The following is a 10,383-nucleotide window of genomic DNA, read 5'->3' on the forward strand; positions in this document are numbered from 1 at the left end:
CTCCTCCTCCCTCCTCCGCGGGGCGCGCTCCCGCCCCTCCGCGTCCCCTCCGGATTCCGGCCCACCGCGCGGGCGCGCGCCCCGCTCCCTGGGAGCCGCCGGGCCCAGCTCTTCCCCGCCGCCCTCCTCGTCTCTCTGGGCCACCCGAACGCCCATATTTTGCACTTCGGCGTCCCCACGGAGCCCTCGCCCAGCCCAGTCGGCCCCTTCTCCGGCCCCCCGAGGCCGCGTCGCCGTCGCGCGGCTTCCAGATTGGCCCTGGGCCGCACCGCAGCCGGCGGGCGCCGGCCTCCTCGCCTCGCAAGATCCACCTGGGCCCCCCGGGGAGGCTGGCTCCGCGGAGCCGAGGTGGCCGAAGGCGGAGGCGGGCTGGGAGGGAGGATGGGGGCTTGCTGTGGGGCCGCCGCGGTGTCGAGGCAGGGAGTGGCAGGCCAGGTGGGCGCCTTGGGCAAGAGGCAAGCCGGGTGCCTGCATCCTGAGCCCACTCGAGGGTGAAAGACCGCCAGGCCGGGAGGGCTGTAGATAATTTCGCTCCTGTTTGGATGAGAAGCCCAGCGGAGTAATGGGTACTGAGGAGTTTCGCACCCGGAGTCTGAAGAAAATGGTCATTAAAGACATTCAGGGACTTCACTTCTGCCGTGGATAGTTCACACTACCTTTCGTAGCTGAGATTTCAGCCATTAGGAAGAGTCCAGGACCCAGTTTCTGGTTAGGTTTGGCGAGGGCAGCCTGGCCTTTTCAGTACAGTGAGTTTCCTATCGGTGCAAAAATTAGAGGAAAATGAAAAAGGAAATTCACATCTCAAGTCCGTGGTGGGAGGGACGGGAGCCAGACCAGTACCTAGGCCGTGCCTGATGTTCCACCGCTGGCCTTGCCAAAGGGAATTGGTCACGCTCTAGTTGTTAAACTGAGAGAACAGTCGTTCTGCAACTTGTATCTCTGTTGCTTGATTTTGGCATGGTGATAATAACTAACAATTGTCCCCTTTGAACCTAAACTATTTCTTTAAATTGTTGTGGGCACACTGAACACAATTTCTGTTTCCAGACATTTTGGCAACTCCAATTTAGAGTCAACCCTAGGCTTAAAAATGTGTTTTCGATGGTATCATTCAAATCATTTACAAAAGAGGAACTGTTGTGTAGACAATTCCCTCACCCTTCATACCTTAGCTGACAATTTGACTTGAAGTAAGAGTGATTTGTGGTCATTGCTTTCCATACCACTCTCAACTGTGAGCTTCTCTAGGGCAGAGCCAGATCTTATCCAATTTATATTCCTAACAACTACCAAAGTGCCTGATCAATAGTAGGCACTCAGTATACGTTTGTTGAATTGAATTCCCCAGCAAGTGATGTTTTGTATTTCTATCTGCTCTGGAGTGTCAACATTTATTTCTTCTGAGCGCAGGACCACTGAGATTCCTGGGATGAGTGGTGGGGAGAAACTGAGCTCGCAGTACAGCATGTTACTCAGTTATGTCATAGGGTTTCCATCTTTGCCTTTTCTGGGTACAGCAAGCACCCATGTTCTTTACTGTCCTTTATCTTCCACATCGCCTCCAGGTCAGTGCCAGGCACTGAAGGCAGTAACATGTTGTAAGATGGTAAAAGTGGACAGCCATGTAAAGTACTCTCTCACAAAGCTAGAACAGTGTACTTGAGCTGGTAATTAGGGTAGCAGTATAATCAATCATTCATATATTTAAATCTAAGTATAAGACAGATGGCTCACTGCAAGGATGGCTGGTAGAAAGGCAAAGACCCTATTTTTAAAGACCGAATGTTTCATGCACTTCTATGTCTGACTTAGAAAGTGATTAATTTCTCCATTTGCAGGAATTAGTACTGAAATTAATATTAATCAATGGCAAGGAAGAGCAGAACAGAGGATGGTCCTGTGATGGATGGTCACAGCTCCTCCCTTCTGTGATCTCTCTCCTTCAGAAATGACTATTTCCATTCCTTTCATGCATTTGTTTTGTTTGGAAGACTGCTTATGAGCTTCTTAGGATGGTCCTGACTTTATATTTGAGGCCCAGAAAAGTTTGTTTCTTCAAGCCTACACAGCACGTTTGTGGCAGAGTTGGGCTTAAAATCTTGGATTACTTCCAAATCCAATGTTCACTTTACTGTATCACACTGTGAAACTCTTATGTCGATCACTGTGAGTGCTTTGTAAATACTAGATTTCTAACAGCACCCAATTTTCTTCTCATTGCTGACTAGTTCACTTCAATTCATATTTATTTTAAGTGAAAACCACTTTCTTCTGATGGCTAGTCTATTGTTTATAAGAAATGAGTTGGTGGGCAAATTCCAGCCCTGTTGGACAGCAGAACCCATCACAACAAATCAGTGTCAAAAATGACACTTCAGGAGCAAGTATACCATTTATTTAGTGCCCCCAGTGGAGTAGCTCAAAGTGATTTGAAAATGTCTCATTAATCCTCATGACACCCCTGTGGGATAATAATAATATTATTATAATGTTTAAGCGTAGAACTGTGGCGAAGCCGACAGCTTCTCTGAGCATGTGCAGAATTTCCTTATATTTCTGTCTTTAATGTTAGAGCCTAAGTGAAACCATCAGATTTGCAAACAGCAAAGGTAAATGTTGGTGTTTGGGCTTTCTATGTTGCTCTGGATGTAGCTTGAGTTTCTTACTGATCACAACAGTACTAGAGATAGCTTATCAGTGGTTTACTGGATGTTTAGCAACCTCTGGAATTAGCCCTGAATTGTTTGAGAGTGGGACAAGGCAGGCCTAGAAATTACCACTAATTACAATTATACATAAATGAATGGAGAAAGAACACCTACTATGTGCAAAGCATTGTTCTAGATACTGTGGGAGTATGAAGTTGGAACATAGATCTTGACCTCAGTAGGCTCACATGGAGCTGGGAAGATGGGATATAAATCCAGGAAAAATCTTAACAGCAGCATTTAGTTAACAAGACAATAGTACCAGAAGTGTCACAAGATACCCTGTGATTATTTGGTCTATTCTAGCCAACCTGGCTGCCTTGTTGTTTCTCAATTATGCCAAGCTGGTTCCTACCTCAGGGTCTTCATACTTGCTCTCCCCTCTGCCTGAAACATTGTTCCTCCGGATTTTCATATGACTTTCTCCATTACTTTAGGCCTCCATTTAAAATGTCACTTCATCAGAAATGACTCCGCTGATGACAACCACTCAATTTCAAAGAGTTCCCCTTCCTCTCGCATCTTGGTAACTTTCTTACCTGCTTTATTTTTTCCTTATTGCATTTATTTACTTGAAATTTTATCTTTATTTGGTTACTTGCTTATTGACTGTCTCCTGCACTAAAACATAAACTCTCTGATGGCAGGGTTTTGACTTTTTCACTTCTGTGTCACCAAAGTCTAGAACAGTACCTGGCACAATAATAGATGCTCAATCAGTATACATTGAATGGAGGAAAGAAAAGAGGCAGAGTGAACACACAACACATATGAAGGTACAATGAGTGAACCAGTTTTGCTGGTGTAGAGAGGTTATTTTGGAGAAGTATCTGTCCAGTTCTGGTTCTATTTCATAGAACCTGCTGGGCTGTACATATATATAAGGCTTGTTTTTTAAAGTGTCACTTCCTCCCTGTTTCTCTACTTTCCCTTCTCCCTACCATAATGGATGGGTCTATCTTGCACTCCAGAATTACATTCTCAACTCCCTGCTTGGGTATTCTTCCTGCAGATACCCCAAACTTAATATTTATAGCACCGAACTCATTATCTCTCTTTCCAAACTTGCTTCTCTTCCTGTTTTTCTTATTTCATGTGGGAACGTGAAGTCATCCCTGAATCGTTCCTCTACCCCCACACCCAGTCAGTCACTAAGTGCTTTCTACTCTCTCTCCAGGTCCCTCTGTATTCTGTCCTCACCTCTCCATTCTCACCGCCATGATCATTTCATAACAGGCTCCCTGCTTTCAGTCTCTCTTTTATGTATTTCATCTTCCAGGAAGCAGCCAAGTTATTTTTGTAAAATGTAGATTTGATCACATTGCTCTCTAGTGCTGCTGTGATGATTGGCCCTGACCTGTCTTTCTGGCAGCCTCTTCTGTGTTCCTTCCATACCACTTGCCGGTCCCTGGACATGCCAGCCAGTTACACACTGCCAAGCCTTTGCTCATGCTCCAGCTCCCTGGACATCCTGTCCACCTTTTCCCCACTAGTGAATTCAGTCTTTAAGGCCCAGCTTAGAGGTCACCTCTTGTGAGACCCTGAGCCTTGCTGTCAGCCATGATTACTGCTGCGAAAAAAGCTCAAAATAAAACTGATTATAAATGAACTCATGATTCTCTTTCTCATCAGAGCTTCTATGGCATTTTGTTCAGAGCTCCATTAGAGGGCTTTACTGAACTATATTTAGTGTGTATGATATGATCTGTCTCCCTATGAGAATGTGAACTCCATAATACTGATAGTTAACATAGTGAGCAGTGAATACACTGTGCTAAGCCAGGACTGTGTATGCACCTTATATGCAGTAACCTTCAACAACCCTGTGGGTGGTTAATAGTACTACTAGTTCACACGTGGAGAAACTGAGTGCAGACTGGTAACATCACTCCTTGCAAGAATACACAGCCAGGAAATGATAGAACCAGGATTCAAACTGAGAAGTCCACAATCTCAAGCCCTACCTTAGACCACCTCTGTGAGGATTAGAGGGCTTTTCTCATTCATCTTCGTATTTCCAGTGTTCAGTATTGTGCTGATATATGAAAAATGTTTTTTGAATAGTATAATAGAAGAAAAGCGATTATGAAGCATGAATACTTATTCATTAAAAAACTGATAGACCATAATAAAGCTATTAGTCCTGTTCCCCAAGGCAAAGGTTAAAAAAGTGCTCTTCTGAATTTGTACCATTTTTTAAAAAGAAGAACGATGCCCTATACAAGGAGGAAGTGACTCCAGAAGTAATGGGTTGGCCAAAAAGTTCGTTCGGGTTTTCTGTAGCATCTTAAGGAAAACCCCAAGTGAACTTTTTTGGCCAACACAATAAACGCAGACTCCTGGGGTTTGGGGTCCTGACTGGGGTTAGGATGGCTCTCTGATGTTGCTCTGTCCCTCAGAATCACCCAACAGTCTGTGTTCCCACATGGCAGGGTGATTCTCAGAAAAAAATTTCTATCCTGAGAAGACTGAATTCTGTCAGCAAATATGCCAGCGAAAGAGTTAAAAGTATTACGTTAGGGCAAGCATTTAAATAAGTCCTGTGTTTCTTCTTGAGCCTCTGTGTATAAGAGGATGCAATCAGACACTGAAACACCTGCGTGGATTTTTCTGCTTCTGGTTAATTTATTGAAAAATCAGGCACAGCCATACCTCTAATCATAGACAAAATGTGCGATTAATGATGAGACAAGCAGTAAACTCCCTGGTATGTACAAATTATTTGTTTGCAGATGGGAATCTTAACATTTGTAGAAGCAATTGAATGGCTTTAGAACACTACCAAACATATTCACTTTCCTCTAGTGAGATGTACATTACAAATAATACTTTCACCATGGTTTTCCTCAAAGTGAGTTTGACCAAGAATGTTTTAAAATATCTAGGAAATTCCTTTTATTTGTTTCTTCATGGTCCTCTGTGACACACTTTATTGTGAGGCTATGAGTGAGCCACAATAAAATTAATTTCAAGAGCTAAAAGGGATTATTTTAGTTATATGATTGAGTTGATAGTAATGTGAACTTTGAGCATACACTGACACAAGATTGTAAAGCTTTAGCAGACATTTATAGAAATTTATTGAAATACTGTAAAGTCAAGAGTAAATTTTGATTGAGATTTTTTTTGTATTGACATTCTGGTGAAAACTAAAACATAGTTTATTAATCTACAGACATAATGTTACAGTGTTATTACTTTGTCATTACATTTTGCAATGATGTTGACAAAGCAATTCAAGAACAGCATTACCATTTTATTGAGTTTTCATGGCAATGGTAATAATGTTAATGAAAGTGTATAAAGGCCCAGAATGATCCAATAAATACTGAGTATTATAATGACAAAAGAATATGAATGCAATTCTTTGGGAACTTCATCATACCTGAGATAAAATGCAAAGGATACATCAGCTGGTTATAAAATGGATGCAAATAAAACTAAACCACATTGTGATATGTTAGTCCCGATCCAGACTCAGCTACAAGTATTGAAAATCTTCATGTATAGTCTTCACTCAGGACAACTCCATTCATGAGCCAATTCTAAGCAAACTTGTCAGAATATATTGGAAATCTCATTCTTACCCTCACCCATGATGATGGGTCTAGAATCTATCTTGTTGCCCTAATTCCAGTGTGCCTGGGATGGGACCCCCATCGCCTATAAAGCTTCAGCCTTGTGCTGAACCCCTGCCATATTTTGCATGGCAGTAGGACCAGACCTCTACCTTAGCTTGCTACTGTCTCTCCAGTTTGCCCATTGAAACGAAAACCCTATCCTGAAACCTCAACTGGCTTGTTGAGATCCCATTTCTCCTTTTTGCCCTTAGTAGGTCCCCCAAAGGCTGAATCCTGCCATAGGCTGGAGTTCTTATTTATGCCAGGTGGGCCTCTTGGAGCTACATAGCTTCTACCACTCACCTGACTACTAGGATTGCCATTGTCTTTGCCCATCCTTTGGCCTTACATCTGCCACTGGTCTGGACCCCAGTCTGGACCTCATGGATAATGAGACTTTCCCAGCTTGCACCCAGATTTTATTCTCCCTCCTAGGATTTTATGACTTGAGAAGTTGGCCACTCTCCTTGGGGACCTGTCCTAAAGGTGAATTTATTCTCCTAGCCTGTACTCTCACCATTCCCGCCTTCCCTCCATATCCTTACCATCCGACGGAAGTCCTAGAATGCCTCATGACTGAATTACATGGGTTGATACGCACAGCTAGAAATGCTAAACCAATTTAAACTGAAGTCCATTGTTTATATAGTCATCCAAATTAACTGATATATATATATATAAAATCAAATATATATAATCAAATATGTATCAGTTCATTTAAATATATATCAGTTATATGTATATATACTATATATATGCATCAATTCATGTAAAATGGGGATATATATATCCCCATATGTATATGTTTTATAAAGGATAAATTGTCCTGATTTCCCACCCCCATAAAACTCCACTTGAATTTAGGAATCCACCTGCAAGATGCCAGTCTCAACGTGCACGTGAACAGAACTCTCTGCCAAATGTTTTTATGTCAAAGATTAGTTTTCAGAAAAAGCCTATTTGAGCATGTTTATCCAGTATGTCATTATCCAGAACAAGCTAAGTTAAGCTGTGCTGGGACTTCCCTGGTTGTCCAGTGGTTAAGACTTGGCCTTCCAATGCAGGGGGTGCAGGTTCAATCACTGGTCAGGGAGCTAGCATCCCTCATGCCTCATGACCAAAAAACCAGAACATAAAAAAAAAACAGGAGTGGGACTTCCCTGGTGGTCCAGTGGTAAAGAATCCGTCTTGCAATGCAGGGGACGCGGGTTTGATCCCTGGTCGGGGAACTAAGATCCCACATGCCATGGGGCAACTAAGCCCGTGCGCCACAACTACTGAGACCACTCCTCAATTAGAGAGCCTGTGTGCTGCAACCTACAGAGCCCATGTGCTCTGGAGCTCGCGCTCCACAACTAGAGAAGATAAAGCACGCATGCCACGAGAGAGAAGCCCACGTGCCGCAGCGAAATATCCCTCATGCTGCAACAAAGATTCCACGTGCCTCAACTAAGACCCAACAGCCAAAAAAAAAAAAATTAAAACGAACAAATAAACAAACAAAAAAACCAGTAGCAATATTGTAACAAATTCAATAAAGACTTTTAAAATGCTCCACATCAAAAAACATCTTAAAAAAAAAACGATGTGCTGTAACGTAGCAGAAAGTGTCCTATCATTGGATTAAAACTATCTGAAGTTAAAGTGACCTTGACAAATCCATATTACCTCTCTATCTCAGTTTTTCATCTATAAAATGAACAAAATTATATCTAAGCTGCATGATATGAAAATTAAATGAGATTATGTATGTGAAAGTACTCAGTTCCTCATCTTGCATACACTAGGTGCTCAGTTGTTGTTAGTTCACTCATACTTTCCATACAACATAAATGCATGGAGGGGGGGGAGTGAGGAGAGGGTGAGATGATTGTGAAATCACAATCATACTTCTGATTGTGAAAGGCCACGTGCAATGCTTTATCTGTTGTGTCTCAAAGAAGGACAGGCCTCTCACTTCTGGCTTTAATCAGCTTGTGGCCCAGGAGCACCCACACTGAGCAGGGCTTACAAAACTTGTCAGAGAACAAAGGGCATCCTTGAGAAGCAGACTCTGGAACTTCCTGTACTCTCATCTCAGTCTCTTCAAAGCTCAGTGCTTTGCAGTTAGTAGGCATGCAAAAAATATTTGTTGAAGTAAACTTGTTAAAAAAGACAATCTAGTCTAACACATTCATTTTACAGATGGAGTAATTATGGTCTTAAGATGTAAGTAACTTCTATCCAAGGTCCAGCATTTAGTTAGTGACAGAGTCAGGATAGAATCTACTATTACTAATTTCCAGCCAGGTTCTTTTAACTTTTATCCCTACTTTTCTTCTTTATTAATTTACTCATTTATTCAGAGACCTTCTTCCCTCTGTTCCTCCTTTCTTTCCTTTTCATGACACCTACACTTGCTAAACACCTGGAATTAAAGATGGTTGAGACACATGCCTGAGACATCCTGCCTTAACTGACCTCCCTGGGCCCGCCCTCAGTCCTGTCTGTATCTGCAGCACCAGCCGGGCTCTTTTTGCATTAGCTGACTTCTCTGCCTAGATCTCCGATTACCTTCCTTTTCTTTTTAGCCTTTTTTACTCCTACAGACTTTCTGCAGCTTCCAAACTTAGCCATCAACGCATAGGGCAGGATTTCTTCTGTAGAGCTCCTCTCCTTTGGGCCCGTAAATCCTGGCGCAGCTAGAGGCCTAGGCAGAGCTGAGATTCTGCCCGTTTGGTGACTCTACTGGTGCCCCCTGCTGGGGAGAGCATGACAACCTCTGGCTTCAAGCACCACACTGAAGAGCCTACGCTTGACAAGATCAGCACTACATGATTCTTGAACCCATTCCAACTGGGGCAGCAACCTCAGCAATGGCAGCTGAATGGGGCCTGGAGTAGGTCATAAACCCTCATTCTGACATGCTGATGCAAACCTTAAGGTATCTGCATGTCTACCAAGTTGCTGTCTGCCCTACCTCCTGTCCTGCTCACCCAGTTCTTAAGACTTGAGTTCTGCCTCATTTTCCCTTTGTTAAAACTGGACTACCTCCCTAACAGCTCCTACCAGGCTCCTCCTTGGGAGACTGGCCCTGCTACCCGAGCCACCATCTGTTGATTGAATCCTGTTCTCCAAGGGCTACCCTCCTAGTCAGTATCAAGCTGTCTGGACCTCCACTGCTACACCAACCCCAGTGTGGACATGATTGCACATAGTTCTTCACACGATGGATGTGGCTGATTCACCTTTCTCTGCCTCCATGATGAGGAGATGCCCTGGCAGGTTAGGCCCTAGCAAGATGACAGGTTTCAGAGATGGGCACAGGGGAGTCACTTTCTTTCACTCAGGAGGATAAAACAGCAAAATCTTGGAGCGATTCAACCCCTAAATGTCAAGAGATGTAGAAACTGACTGTGCTGTGGCGATACATATTATTAATGAATAGAAGTGCACCTCTGTGCCCAGAAAACACTGGCTGCATAGCTTTGGAAGATAATGCATTGCTAAGTACTTCTGACACCCCATCCTGAGGTTGATTTTTAAACAAATGGGCTGAAACTCAATTACCCCTAATTCTGAAGCACAAGGGCTCTGGGCCCACGTCAGCATGAAGAATGGAATCAAGGGTGCCAACTAGAGAGAATATTACAATGCTCACATTCAAATATGTAAGCTGAGAGTGTTTCAAGTGCATCTGAGTACGTTAGTGCTTCATGAATGGTCTAGCTACATTATCAAGCCCGGGTATTGAGAAACTAATAAGCGAACCACTCTTACTTATTAAAATACTGTGTGCCTGAGTCAGAGGAAAAGCTGAAGATGATTAGATTATTGGAATATTCCTTTTTGGTCAGCGGTTACTGAATCCAGATTGACTTTGGAGGTCAAAAAATCTCAACTATGTGCCACATAAAATATATTGTAAATGTGGTATTCTGAGTTTATTTTCCTAAGATAATAAACATGGTAACAGAAAATTGATAGCAAGACCAAGAAACATGTAACATTCAGTTTGCCAGTTTTTCTTAATTCACCTGGTGAATGATCTCCTGTTTCAATAAAGGAGCATGTTT

Source organism: Aethalodelphis obliquidens, unplaced genomic scaffold, assembly GCF_003676395.1.
Source record: "Aethalodelphis obliquidens isolate GAN/ISIS:26980383/991018 unplaced genomic scaffold, ASM367639v1 scaffold100, whole genome shotgun sequence".
NCBI lineage: Eukaryota > Metazoa > Chordata > Mammalia > Artiodactyla > Delphinidae > Aethalodelphis > Aethalodelphis obliquidens.